This window comes from Stomoxys calcitrans, chromosome 3 (assembly GCF_963082655.1).
Source record: "Stomoxys calcitrans chromosome 3, idStoCalc2.1, whole genome shotgun sequence".
Classification (NCBI taxonomy): domain Eukaryota; kingdom Metazoa; phylum Arthropoda; class Insecta; order Diptera; family Muscidae; genus Stomoxys; species Stomoxys calcitrans.
In genome coordinates, this window is record NC_081554.1 from 175,008,309 (window position 1) to 175,023,809 (window position 15,501).

Here is a 15,501-nt window from a genome sequence, read left to right on the forward strand (position 1 = left end):
AATGACTAGATTAGTATACCCACCGCCTATGGTGGTGGGTATAAAAAAAGACACAACAAAGACACCAGCTTTGAAGCAGAGTTGATTGGTCCCATCGTTAGATACGTAACGCATTTTCCAACCTTAACCCCTGTACTGACTGACTTTGTACCGAGCCCGACATACAGCTTCCCGCCGTCGGGCTCGGTCTCTACCGGCTAAATACCCACCGCGTCTCTCGAGATATGTTAACCACCTCGGCATCGCTCTCTCATTACTTCGAGGTGGATCCCCTGTGGCACTTACGCCATACGTCTTAGTGTTCCTACGACCAGGTGCCTTCTCCATATAGCAGTCGTTATAACATTTATGACGCGTCAAGGTCTCTTTTTCTTAGATCTGAGTATCGCTTCGAAAAAAGTTGTCACATCTCTCCATCTATCCTCCCTGCTGCATATTTTCATTGTTAGGTTTTCCGCTCTTATTTTATCGATCTGCTCTTCTAGACACACCCGGCTTGCGCGCCAGTGTTGACAGCAGTAGACTGTGTGCTGCGCACCATCAACAAGCCTTTGTAGATGCGGAACAGGGATGGAAAATTTTAAATAGTACTAAAAAGTTACTTGTTGGACCTAAAGAGTACTTTAGGTTTCGCATACAAATTTCAAAAATATTTGAGTGCAGAAATCGAAAATTTCTCTCTGGAAAAATACTGCTTTACCGTTTACTGATTACATTGTACAACAGCCCCTTATTTATAACCCTAACCGAAGACGAAAGGTGCCCATCTTTTGCTGAATATACATCAGGTATGCGTGAACAGATTTATTCGCATTTTGGATTCAACAGAAATCAGACATTGAAATTTTAAGGCAAGTACCTAGAGAATCGTCCCAACCCAAAATCCTACAAACCGAAATATAGACCAATCGGTACAATATGGGACCTAAATGAAAGGAATTCAGGAGTAGAACGCGATTCTCATACAGAAATTAGGCGTCAAGTGTCGGTAGCCCTCCCCTATGCCAGAGCTTTCTAGAAGCTCAATGAGTCATATAAAGCAACTAAGCATAAGGATTTTTTTTATGTGAATAAGAATTGCTATTGCCCCATTAAAATCTCAAACGACCTGCATACGTCAGGTAAACAAATTCGAGTGGACGCGATTTGATCGACTAACAAGCGAATATCCCCATTTTAGCTTGATGCGTTCTCTAAATTGAGAAGAATAAAAAAATAAATGCTCGAAAACATCCGTTACTCAAATCGGTGGCGGGGATACTACGGTAGTCTTTGGGTGGAAAAATACAGAAAAAAGTACTAAAGTACTGACTTTCCCATCCCTAATGCAGAATGGTGGGCTGCATTTTCCCTTACTATGTATCAACTTGCGGAAGTATGTCCATGTCCAGATATCGTCTGCGTCAAGTAGAAGTTTACGTCACCTTTTTTTCTTCCGATCCATAGTTGTATGATGAGTTTAAAGGTCCATCTGCCTCGCGTGTCATTATTCCATCTTGACTGCCAAATGCTCAGCGCGTCTCGTCGAATATCTTCCAATATGGACTTCTGTTGGGGGTTCAGTTTGACGTCTAGGGCTGTAGGTCTATTGGGCTGTAGGTCTATTGGTGATACCATACCGACAATGACGAGAACTGCGGGTTCATATTGGGTTGCCCAAAAAGTAATTGCAGATTTTTCATATAGTCGGCGTTGACCAATTTTTTCACAGCTTGTGACTCTGTAATTGCATTCTTTCTTCTGTCAGTTATCAGCTGTTACTTTTAGCTTGCTTTAGAAAAAAAGTGTAAAAAAAGTATATTTGATTAAAGTTCATTCTAAGTTTTATTAAAAATGCATTTACTTTCTTTTAAAAAATCCGCAATTACTTTTTGGGCAACCCAATACATTGTTCGGTAAGGTGAGGCAACTCTTAGAGCGACCTCCTCTGCACCGAAACCTGCATCTGGTCTGTAGGTTTGTAGGGATATACACCAAGTCTCGTTTCCATTTAAAACAAATACTATTGCGGGCCCTCATCATTATAGGAGGAAGAGGTCTTCCGATATTCGCCATTAATCGCCCTAATTGGGTCGTCGTCTTCGCCGCTTTTTTTACCGCGTCTGCGTCTGGGCTGTAAACGACAACTTGGTGTCGAGTCGTATCCCTAGGCATTTGAAGTGCCTTCTAGTGGGTAAGACTACATCCTCGATCGATATATATATTTCTGTGGGGATAGGTTTCCTCATGAGCAGGAGTAGATCAGTCTTTTGCATTGCCAGCTGTAGCCCGTGGGATTCCAACCAATGTCTAGTTTTGATTATGACCTGTTATAGACTTGGTTGCGCCTCGCCCGTATTGCATGCTGTAATGACAGCGCAAATGTCCTCTGCGTATCCAACCAAATATATGTTTACTGGCATTTCCATCCTCAGTATTCCGTCGTAGCTGACGTTTCATAGGTTGGTTCATACCTGGGAACCTTGTACAGCGCTTAACGTAACTTCATACCTCCTCCACATGCCCTTGGTGTATGTGTAGTAGAGCAACCGGTCTCTCAGATAACTTATCATGATCCTCATCAGATACTCCGGTATGGAGTTTTACCGTTGCCATCTGCTGAGTTTGCAGCTTTCTGACGTCCGGCTTTCTTGAAGTGTCGGATCGTCGGTTTCTCACTACGCCTAGATGGGTCCGAACCTTTGTTCTAACAAAGTAATGAACCGAATCGAATTAGGGTTTAGCTCTTCTAGCAACGCATCGGCTCTATCTGTTGAGTTTGCAGCTTTCTGACGTCCGTCTTTCTTGAAGTGTCGGATCGTAGGTTTCTCACTACGCCTAGATGGGTGCGAACCTTTGTTCTAAAAAAGTAATGAACCGAATCGAATCAGGGTTTAGCTCTTCTAGCAACTCATCGGCTCTATCTGTTGAGTTTGCAGCTTTCTGACGTCCGGCTTTCTTGAAGTGTCGGAGCGTAGGTTTCTCACTACGCCTAGATGGGTGCGAACCTTTGTTCTAACAAAGTAATGAACCGAATCGAATTAGGGTTTAGCTCTTCTGGCAACCCATCGGCTCCGGCAGTCCTCTTATTCTTTAGTGAGGTTAGTGCTACCTTCAATTCCTTTTGCTGTTCCATCTTCATTGCCCGCAATGCGTCCACCCACCTGAGGCTGTTAAAGGCGTTCTTAACGTCCAGCGTTGCACAATTAGTCAATGGTTTACTACAAGGGTTCATCCGTTGGCCTGCTTCCACAACCTTAACTACGTCCTTTAGGGAAGGCCCCTATTGTCGAATCGAATCAGGGTTTAGCTCTTCTGGCAACCCATCGGCTCCGGCAGTCCTCTTATTCTTCAGTGAGGTTAGTGCTACCTTCAATTCCTTTTGCTGTTCCATCTACATTGCCCGCAATACGTCCACCCACCTGAGGCTGTTAATGGCGTTCTTAACGTCCAGCGTTGCACAATAAGACAATGAGTCTGCTACGAGGGTTCAGCCGTTGGCCTGCTTCCATAACTTTAATTACGTACTTTAGACAAGGCCCCTATTGTCGAATCGAATCAGGGTTTAGCTCTTCTGGCAACCCATCGGCTCCGGCAGCCCTCTTATTCTTTAGTGATGTTAGTGCTACTTTCAATTTCTTTTGCTGTTCCATCTTCATTGCCCGCAATACGTCCACCCACCTGAGGCTGTTAATGGCGTTCTTAACGTCCAGCGTTGCACAATAAGACAATGAGTCTGCTACGAGGGTTCAGCCGTTGGCCTGCTTCCATAACTTTAATTACGTACTTTAGACAAGGCCCCTATTGTAGGCTTCCCTTCCCATGCTGCCATCTCTAACATTTTTCTACAAGAATATTTTTCTGGATTAAAAAATTTTTTGAAAAAAAAAATTTATTTTTTATTGTAGAAAAATTATGGAAATATTTTTCCCGAATAAAAAAAAATATAAAGCAATTTCCCTCAAACCGCACATCAGCATCCTCCCAACCCTCCCAAAAATGACTCATTCACTCATCCAATTCTCTTGAGCAAACAGCTGACAATTTAAGTTCCTCTACCATCAAAAACTGACTAGACCATCTAAGTACTTCGAAGACAGGTAAAAAAAGCAGACTGTATTCATTTGAAAGCCAACAAAACCCGTATAAAAAATAACAACCAAGAAGAAGGAAAAGAAAAAACCACATCCATCCATAAGCAAAACGCAACATGTGTTATCTATCCATTTTGGTAGGATGGTGTGTCTAAGATATGATCTGGAACACCCCACTTCCGAAATGATTTTTATTGCGAAAAAAACGCAACAAACAAACGATGCCTGTATTCTGATTCATTTAAGAAGGGGAAGTGGAAAACTAAAACATGACTTGGCTACTAGATGGGATTATTTTTAGAAAAAGACGCCGTTTCGCCCTGGATTATTAATAAAAAGACGGACATCACATTATGTGCAATATGGCGAACTGAAAACACCTAGGCATAAACAATCAACGAGGGTCGGTTGGTTGACAAGTTGAAAAGAAAAGCGAAATTTATATAAAAATTTTAATAAAAAATATTTAAAAATCAATTTTTACAATTTTTTAAACCTGATTGTAATTGGTTTAGAATAGAAAATTTTGTCATTTTAATTTTATGGAAAATGTTAACTACCTAATGTCAATAGTAAATCTATACAAACTTACTATTGACTTTAATTTTCATAGAAAATACGTTTCCTTTGCATAGAAAATTAGTTTGAAGTAAAATTTTGTTGAAAATTTTCTTTGGGATTTGTAAAATTTGCAAAATATACCTCTTTGCCTCTTCACACACATATATATGTATGCATATAGATATGTGGCTTATGTGTTTGTATGCGTGTCATCATGTGCTAAGAAAATGTTTTTTAAGTGTTGGTAAACATATGAACCCAGCAAACCAAATGTCTGATGTCAAACAAATCTGAACCAATTCTGAAGACTTCCGACAAGATTTTACCGAATTCGTTCCGAATTCTGTTCGACATTCTAAGTGAATTTTTGTTCCGACAGTTCTGACAGAATTCTAGACGATTTTTGACCAACTTTCCGTATGGGGTTCTTTTAAATTTTTTCCCGACAGTTCGGAAGGAATTCTGGACGATTTCTGGACTGTTTGTCTGAAGGAAGTTTTGTTCCGACGGTTCTGAGAGACTTCCGAAGGATTTCTGACCGTCTTTTCGTATGGGGGGTTTTTTTAATTTTTCTTCCGACAGTTCGGAAGGAATTCGGGACTATTTCTGCACTGTTTGTCTGAAGGAATTTTTTCCGACAGTTCTGAAAGAATTCTGAACGATGTCTGAACGTCTTGTCGTATGGGTTTTTTTTAATTTTTCTTCCGACAGTTCGGAAGGAATTCTGGACTATTTCAGCACTGTTTGTTGAAGAAATTTTTTTTCCGACAGTGCTGTAAGAATTCCGAACGTATTCTCACCGTCTTTTCGTATGAGGTTTTTTTGAATTTTTCTTCCAACAGTTCGAAAAGAATTCGACATTCTGAGGGCAAGAATGCTGAACGATTTCTGACCGTCTTTTCGAATTTTTCTTCCGAAAGTTCAGAAGGAATTTTGAGCGATTTCTGCACTGTTTGCCTGGAGGAATTTTTGTTCCGACAGTGCTAAAAGAATTCTGAACGATTTTTGACAGTCACTTCATATGGTTTTTTGATTTCTTCCGACAGTTTAGAAGGAATTCTGAACGATTTCTGCACTGTTTGTTGGAAAGAATTTTTGTTTCGACAGTTCTTAAAGAATTCTGAACGATTTCTGATCGCCTTTTCGTATGGGGTTTTTTTGAATTTTTCTTCCGACAGTTTAGAAGGAATTCTGAACGATTTCTGACCGTCTGTTTATATAGGTTTTTTGTATTTCTTCCAACAGTTCCGAAGGAATTCTGAACGATTTCTGCACTGTTTGTCTGAAGGAATTTTTGTTCCGACAGTTCTGAAAGAATTCTGAACGATTTCTTTCCGTCTTTTAATATGTGTTTTTTTGAATCTTTTTCCGATAGTTTAGAAGGAATTCTTAACTATTTCTGCACTGTTTGTCTGAAGGAATTTTTTGTTCCGATAATTCCAAAAGAATTCCGGACGATTTCTAATCGTCTCTTCATATGGGGTTTTTTGATTTTTTTTTTTCTGACAGTTTAGAAGGAATTCTGAAAGATTTCTGCACTATTTGTCTGAAGGAATTTTTGTACCGACAGTACTGAAAGAATTCCGAACGATTTTTGACCGCCTTTTCATATGAGGGTGTTTTGAATTTTTCTTCCGACAGTTCGGAAGGAATTCTGGAAGTTTTCTGGACTGTTTGTCAAAAGGAATTTTTGTTCCGGCAATTTTGAAAGAATTCCTAACGATTTCTGACCGTTTTTTCGTATGGTTTTTTTTTTAATTTTTCTTCCGACAGTTCCGAAGGAATTCTGAACGATTTCTGCACTGTTTGTCTGAATGAATTGTTGTTCCGACAGTTCTGAAAGAATTCTAAACGATTTCCAATCGCCTTTTCGTATGGGGTTTCTTTTGAATTTTTCTTCCTACAGTTCGGAAGGAATTCTGAACGATTTCTGCACTGTTCGTCTGAAGAAATTTTTGTTCCGAAACTTCTGAAAGAATTCTGAACGTTTTCTTATAGTCTTCGTATGGGGTTTCTTTTGAATTTTTCTTCCGACTGTTCGGAAGGATTTCTGGACTGTTTGTCTGAACGAATTTTTGTTCGGTCAGTTCTGAAAGGATTCTGAACGCTGTCTGAAAGTCTTGTGGAATGTTTTTTTTAGTTTTTCTTTCGACAGTTCGGAATGAATTCTGAACGAAGTCTAAAATCCGTGTTTGATGTTTTTTTGTTTGTTTTTTACATATTAATTTGTTTGAGCAGTTTGGAATTATTATTCCGACAGTTCTGATGGAATTCGTAACGAATTCTGAACTTTGACAGATTTATTTTGTATTTTTTCAGCTTGCTTTTTTGTGTTCGGAGGGAATTCTGAATGATACCTGAACTCGTTGTCTGTGTCTGGGTTCAAATCCTGGCGAGAGTATGCATGCAACATGGGATGCATATTTTTGTTACCTGTACTTTACACGGTACATGCCGCTATGGTCATACACCTAGCTGGTTCGGATCCTTACTCCTTAGAAGTATTATAACATTGTCTTCGTTGTTAGATAGGTTCAAATGCCTACGCAGTCTACATCTGTAATAGGTCATTTTCGGTAGTCATCCATAGGAATGACGATAAAATGTCCCCTGTGGCGTGCCTCTAACCAGACTTTCGGAGTTTATGCAAGTTCTAGGCACGTTGTGAAAAAAGTGACCAGATGGGGCGCCAGATAGTCGGCCTTCTTCTGTAGTAACGCCGGAGCTTGAAGCATTGCTCTGGACTACAGGTACCAAGGCACCCAGGCCTATAGGAAGGTCGGGCAACACGCTACGGTCCGATATCATCATCGCAGCTTTTGGATCTTTGGAGTCCATTTTGAGCCTATTCCCGAAAGACTTGAAAATTCTTACGTAATAGGTAGTACCTATTCCGAGATACAGATATTTATACAGATATTTTTCTCTGCTCAACGGCTACATAACTTTATTTGTGTACTATTACATATGTGTGTCAATGAAAAAAATCAATTTAGTTTGTTAATTGATCTCTGTATGAAGTTTCGGAAGGTACGTCCGATTTCAATTCGAAACTATTTTCGAAATCGTTCAGAATTCTTTACGAAGTTTCAAAAGGAACATCCGATTTCAATACGAAATTACTTCCGAAATCGTTCAGAATTCTTTACGAAGTTTCAAAAGGAACATTCGATTTCAATACGAAATTATTTCCGAAATCGTTCAGAATTCTTTATAAAGTTTCAGAAGGAACATCCGATTTCAATACAAAATTACTTCCGAAAACGTTCATAATTCTTTACGAAGTTTCGGAAGGAACATCCGATTTCTATACGAAATTAGTTTCGAAATCGTTCAAAATTCTTTACGAAGTTTCGGAAGGAACATCCGATTTCAAATTACTTCCGAAATCGTTCAGGATTCTTTACGAGGTTTCGGAAGGTACATCCGATTTCAATACGAAATTACTCAAAAAATCGTACAGAATTCTTTACCAAGTTTCGGCAAGAAATTTTCCTTTCCGAATTTCCCAATTTTTTTTCAGATTTCGTTCCAATTTCTCTTCGAAACTTCGATGTTTCGTTCCGAAATCATGTCAACCACTCCATATAGCTATCTTAAAGATTTCGGATCCGAAGTTGGAGGAATCATTCGAAGCTCTTAAAGATTTCTTTACGATTTCGTAACGATTGGTTTGCTGGGAAACCACTATAATACATATGCACCAGTCAGACAGACAGACAGGCAGACTTACAAACAAACATACGAGTACACTGTTGCAAAGATGCTGGTTTATGTGAGCAAGGGGGGGAGAGAGAGAAATGGATGTTTGGTGCCGCCGACAATACGGCCTGTTCTATCAAACATCCTGAAAATGCATAACAGACATGCGACACTTTTTATGGAGTTTTCTTTTATTTCCCGACTTCCCACAGCCATCAATATGGTTGGGGCTGTTGCTGCTCTTTTTATGGCTTTCGGTTATGGCGACATTGGATTTACTTTCCTTCGTGTTTGTTCTCTCTTTTACTTCTTGCTGTCTTATGCATAATTGAAGAGGAGCATCGACGAAAAAAACCATTGACGACTGAACTGAAGAAAAACTTCTTTCCTTCAGGTCTTTTACCTCCCCCTCAGCCCTTAAACAACATAAGGTCATAAAAGTGGCTTATATTTTTTGCAAAACACGCATTCACAAACACATTTACACAGACATGCACACTTACATACATTACTTTAAATGTGGTCAAAATTTTTATAAGAATTTCTAAAGATGTGAAGCAAGTTAAGCCAAATGGCCCTCCAGACAATGGATGTGAATAATTGTGCAGTCTGTAAATGCGTTTGGAGAAGGATTGCCAAGGAAATTTTTTTTTATTAAAAATTATTTATAAAAATACAATAAATGTTCGGCAAATATTTCCTATGAAAATCCAATAACGATAAAGTTTTGTATGAAAACAAAATTTTGAATACATTTTCTTGCTTTACCATATATTTACCAAGCACCGATCTTCTGCGCTTATTCTCCAATTTCTGATACCCAGTTTCGAGATGTCTCTCTCCACTTGGTAACTCCATTGGAGTTTTGGTCTTCCCCTTTTGCTTTATTATGGAACTTTTGTTCTCTTATGGTCGCCTTCAAAAGACTTCTTTGCTGGAGCTCCTTCATCTACATCTGACAACATGACCTAACCAACGCAACCGATGTATTTTGATGCGTTTATCGTCGTCATACAGCTCGTGGTTCATACGACGCCTATATTCTTCATTAACGCATACTGTTCCATATATTTTACGTAGGATTTTTCTCTCAAACACTCCAAGTACAGTACCATCTGCTTTCGCGGACAATCAGTGGTATCGAGCGGAGAGTCTCAGTGAGAGGCCGAGCGGCACCGGCTCAAATACTGAGTGTCTATGATGCTCGATATGACAGGCGGGTAATTGGCGCCTTTAAATAACTTTGGACCGGAACGAGATTGCTCACCTATAGGAGCTTGACGAGGATCGCCACCTCCACACGAAAATGTGGCTACGACAACAACCCTTGGCATGACAGACTGATCTCTCTCGCCACCCTTACATTTTTGAGGTGGGTGTGGGGCATCTTACCATGGGTGTACGAACGTCGCACCATAAACCAATGGCAGTCTGAAACTAAAAATTTAAAATTTCTTCGAAAATAAAATTTGGGAAAAAAATTCATGAAATATAAAATTTTTGAAAAAAAATTTTTCATTTAAATCTAATGGGGACTTTACATGGCACATCACAATGCGTGGTCATTGTAATATTATTGGTAAAAATAAGGGTGTATGCGTCACATGTACACATTACCATCAGTCATGGCTGAAAAATAAAAATCATTTGATTTTTTCAGTGATTGACGTCCAACGATTACCGTTTACACAGAAATGTGTAATCATTACTAGACAGACATTGAAAACACATTTTGTTCAAAATAAAGTTTTTAAAAGAGATGAAAATTATAGAAAATAGAAGAAAAGAAAAAATCGATGTATCGTTTTTGGCAAAAGCTCTAATTACAATAACACATACACACGATGAGTACGATCATGATTAAGCCGTATAAACTGCCTATAAGTATGGTTGAACTTTCTATGAGAATTAAAATTTAACAAAATTTAGTATGAATTAAAATGACGATGAAATTTTCTATGAAAATTTTAAAATTTTATCCTGGCTACCCTTAGAAAATTCAAAATCATTAGATTTTTTCGATGATTGACGTCTAACGATTACAGTTTACACTGAAATGACAGTGTCTTGAAAAACACATTCTGTCCAAAATAAAATTTTAAAAAGAGAAGAAATTATGGAAAATTAAAGAAAAGGAAAAGCTCTAATCAACACGTACACACGATGAGTACGATCATGATGTGCCGTATAAACTGCCTATAAGTATGGTTGCTATGAAAATTAAATTTAAACAAAATTTTCCATGAATTCAAATTTAGATGAAATTTTCTATGAAAATTTTGAAATTATATCCTGGCAACCCTAAGCATGATGCATGCTTGTAATTCTTCTTTCACTCCCTCTATATTCTTTGAGGTGGGTATGGGGCATCTTACCATGGTTGAGCGAACGTCACACCACACGTCAATGGCAGTCGTATGAGCTCGTAAATTTAAGCACTCATAGGATCAGTTTTGTTTCCGTTTTTGCTTTTGTCTTGTCATTTTGAAGACCATAAAGTGAAAATTCACTCACTAACTTGGCCGCCGTTCATGTGATGCCCATAAAAGAAGGATTTTCTAAGGCTTAGCAAATGTTTAATCAAATGTTCCTTTAACTTTTGCCAGAGTTAAAGTTGAAGGAAGCCAAAACACCTTAGGAATTAAAGCAACAAATTTGTAGCAACATAACAAAGTATTAAGGGTTGTAATTTTTTTTTTTTAATTCATAAACAAAAGTTTAAATAATGATAAGTAATGACAATATTTTAATATATTTTGTATGCTTCAACTAATTTGTAAGGTAATTATTCATTAACTCTAAGAGAAAGATCAATGCCGCAGAAGCCGATCGATTACAGTTAAATATAATTTTTTGATATTGGAAGGGGGCCGGACCTTCCCCCTTACCCCAAAAGTACTACCCAAAAGTAAAAGTGGACCGAACTGGACAATATGGTATTCAAATGAAAGTTATTCAAGAGTATAGTACGAATTTCATAATAAAAGTTGGGTTCAAGTGCCTGGGTTGCCGCCACAGCCCCAGACCCCCTAAAATAGGTTTATTTGACGATCATGACAATATGGGGCTCAAATGAAAGGTATTCGGGAGTAGATTACGAATGTGGTAAAGAAGTAGGAATAGGCTTTATAATTTATTGATAACGGAAGGGGGCGGATCCTCCACCGTTACCCCAAAAACACCACCCAAAATCAAAAGTAGACCGATAAGGACAATATTGGTATAAAATGAAAAGTATGCGGGAGTAGATAACGAATGTGGCATACAAATGCATGTCGAAGTACAGGCGGTCTCCTTGCCTCCACAAAAACCACCAAAATAAGCACACGGATATATGAGACTCGGTTTGTTTGTACTCCATAGACTGAAAAACGGCGAAATAGATTTTCTCGAAATTTTCATATATTGTGTAGGTTGGTCTGGAAGTAAACATAGGCTATGTAATTTTTCGTTATCGGAAGGGGGACGGACCCTCCCCCTTATGCCAAAAACACAATCCAAAACCAAAAGTGAACCGATCGGGACAATATATGTATCAAATGAAAGGTATTGGAGAGTAGAATACGAATATGGTATTAAAATTTGAGTTTTAGTACCCATCGGGCTGCCACAACCCCAAAACTCCCCCAAACACACGTTTTGGACGTTCATTTCAGTATGGGGCTCAAATGAAAAGGATTAGGGAGTAGATTTCGTATCTGGCATACAAAATCAGATCGAAGTATAGGGGGTTACACCACCTCTCAAAAACGCCATTAGACCCATTATGTCTATATGATACTTGGCTGAACCGATTTTCTTAAAATTTTTATAGATTGTGTTCGTTTGTCTGGATGAAAACCTAGGCTATATAGTTTTTAGATATCGGGTGGAGGCAGACTCTCCCCCTTACCCCAAAAACGCCACACATATCCGAAAGTGGTCCGATGAGCACAATAAGGGTATCAAATGAAAGGTATTGGGGACCAGAAAACGGAAATGGTTCAAGTCTAGGTGGCGCTTTTCCTCCTAAAGATACGACAAATGGTTTATTAACCCATTATTACAAAATGGGACTCAAATGAAAGGTATTTGAGAGTAGAAAATAAATGTTGATATCCACTTTTTGGAGCAAAGTGTTTTGGGGTACGCCCTAAAGCACCCCCCAACCTGAACTTCATTTCCGTTGGAAATAAAGAACGAATTTGATATCTATTTTCAGTGCAAAATGCCGGTGGCGGCCCCAGCCCCAAAACACCCTCCAAACGATTCATATTTACCGGTTATGGCAATATGGGGCTCAAATTAAAGGGAATTGGAAGTGCAGCACGAATTTGATAACCATATTTGAGTCAAAATGTCTGAGGTGCCATTCCTCCCCTAATAAGAACATTTCCCTAAAGAAGAACATTACCACCAGAAACCGAGAAGGCGCAAATTCTCATACATCAATGAGTGCTTTCCGATTTAAGTTTAAACTCTATGATAAGGGACCTCTTTGCGGAAAAATTTTTAAATGACCATGCATGGCATTGTACCTCGCAAATGTCGCCACCATTAGCAGTCGAAAACACCGTTTTGTCCGATGTTACAATGGCACGAATTCGATATCCGCATTCAGGGCGAAGTGTCCCCACCCTAGAAAGATATTAGAGAGTTAAAGAAGGCGCAGCGGAGCGGGCCCGATTTGGCTAGTAGCTCCCATATAAACCGATCTCCCGATTTGACTTCTTGAGGCCCTTGAAGCCGCAATTTTCGTCCGATAAGACCAAATTTTACAGATAGTGTTCCGTTATGATTTCCAATAACTGTGATAAGTACGGTCCAAATCGGTCTATAACCTGATATAGCTCCCATATAAACCGATCTCCTGATTTGACTTCTTTAACCCTTACAAGCCGCAATTTATGTCAGATTTGGCTTAAATTGTGCACATTAGAGAGTACAAGAAGGCGCAGCGGAGCGGGCCCGGTTCGGCTAGTAGCTCCCATATAAACCGATCTCCCGGTTTGAGTTCTTGAGCCCCTGGAAGCCGCAATTTTCGTCCGATAAGACACAATTTTGCAAATAGTGTTCTGTAATGACTTCCAACATCTGTGCCAAGTACGGTCCAAATCGGTCTATAACCTGATATAGTTCCCATATAAACCGATCTCCCGATTTGACTTCTTGAGTCCTTGGAAGCCGCAATTTTTGGTCGGATTTGGCTAAAAATTTGCACATAGTATTCTATTATAACTGCCAACAACTGTGCAAAGCACGGTCCAAATCGGTCTATCACCTGAAATAGCTCCGATATAAATCGATCCGTTCGCTGATTATCGTTGTTCGGTTACTAGAAATGTTTGCTGGGTTGACGGAAGTTTGGTATGTAGAATAAACTTCAACTAAATTTATTTTGTATAAATTTTGGCAGTATCCATGGTGGTGGGTTCCCAAGATTCGGCCCGGCGGACCTTAGCACGCTTTTGCAAATGCAAATATTGCCCATGAACATTCCACCAAGGAAAAGGGGCAAACTTCTCACATATCAATGAGCGCAGTCCGATTCAAGTTTAAGCTCAATGATAAGGGGCCTCCTTTTTATAGCCGAGTCGGAACGGTGTGCAACACCTCTTTGGAGAGAATTTTTACATGGCATAGTACCTCACAAATGTTGCCAGCATTAGAAGGGGAAAACCACCGCTGAAAAATTTTTTTTTGTGGTCTCGCCAGGATTCGAACCCAGGCGTTCAGCGTCATAGGCGGACATGCTAACCTCTACGCTACAGTGGCCTCCGCTTTTACTTGTTTTTATATCAGCTTCGTACTAAACTCTCCAATACCTTTCATATAAATCCCATATTGTAGTGATCGGTCTTTGTGCCCGTTTGGGTGGGGCATTCCCCTTTGATTTTCAATTTGAATATATTGAGAGAGTTTTTAGGCATATTTTAAGGTACAATATAAAAATTCACACAAATCGCTCCTCCCACTCCTGATATGTCTCGAATATATCCCAAACTATGGGCACCCTACGTCTTCAGTCAAGATTATAGAAAAAGGTCCTTACAAAAAGTTTGGCCTGAGCGCTCTAAGCCTTATTACTGGCCAAATACTATCACCCTAACTAGGAATTATGCATAGCCCAGACAATGGCCATGAAATTGATCCACAGTGCTATTAAAGTTCCCATATGCATGTGTAGATTTCTCCAAAATCGCTACTACCAAAGAGTGAATATCCCATTTTCCAAATGTAACAGAATTTAATTTAGTTAAAATCTTTCACAATTCAAACATCATCGAACTTTCGTTTACAATTTGCACAAAGACAAATACACGTACAAAAGTACGTGACAACAAAACCAAAGGGGCATAAAAGCAAATCCATTTGATTGCTTGGAAAGAAACTTTCTTTTCCATTCAGTGCTAAGGAAAGACGGACAGACTATGACGGCGACAACGACAACGACGACCTCCTTAAGTACTTGGGGTGTGCGTCCTAAAGGTTAGTGTTAATACGTTGAATGGATTCTGTCAATTCTGTTGATTTAATGGTGCATGGTGATTTATGCCATCAGTTTGTGATAAGAATAAATATCATCATCTTCTTCTATGACAATGTGCAAGCAAATGTGGGCCTTTATGAATATTTAATCTTTTAACGCTAAAAACTGATGTGATAGGTTCGAATGAGGCTTCTCCTTTACTTGTTTTGTCTTGCAATCGTATTAATCATATAACGTCTATTTAAAAGAGTGAAAATTAAAAATTGGATTAAACAAGTAAAAGCGTGCTAAGTTAGGCCCGGCCGAATCTTATATACCCTCCACCATAGATCGCATTTGTCGAGATCTTGCCACGGTATCCTTTATTGGGCAAACAAAGTATAAAAGAAAAGAATTGCTATGTTATTGGAACAATATCAAGTTATGGTCCATTTCAGACCATAATTGAACTGAATATTGGAGACCATAGTAGAAGTCATTGTGAAAAATTTCAGCCAAATCTAGTAAGAATTGCCCACTTTAGGGGCTGCAGAAGTAAAATGGGGAGATCAGTCTATAGGGGATCTGTATTAGGCTATAAACCGATTCATGCCATATTCGACACGCATGTTAAAGGTCATGAGAGAAGCCGTTGTACACAATTTCAGCCAAATCGGGTAATACCTGCGCCCTTTAGAGGCTCAAGAAGTCAAGACC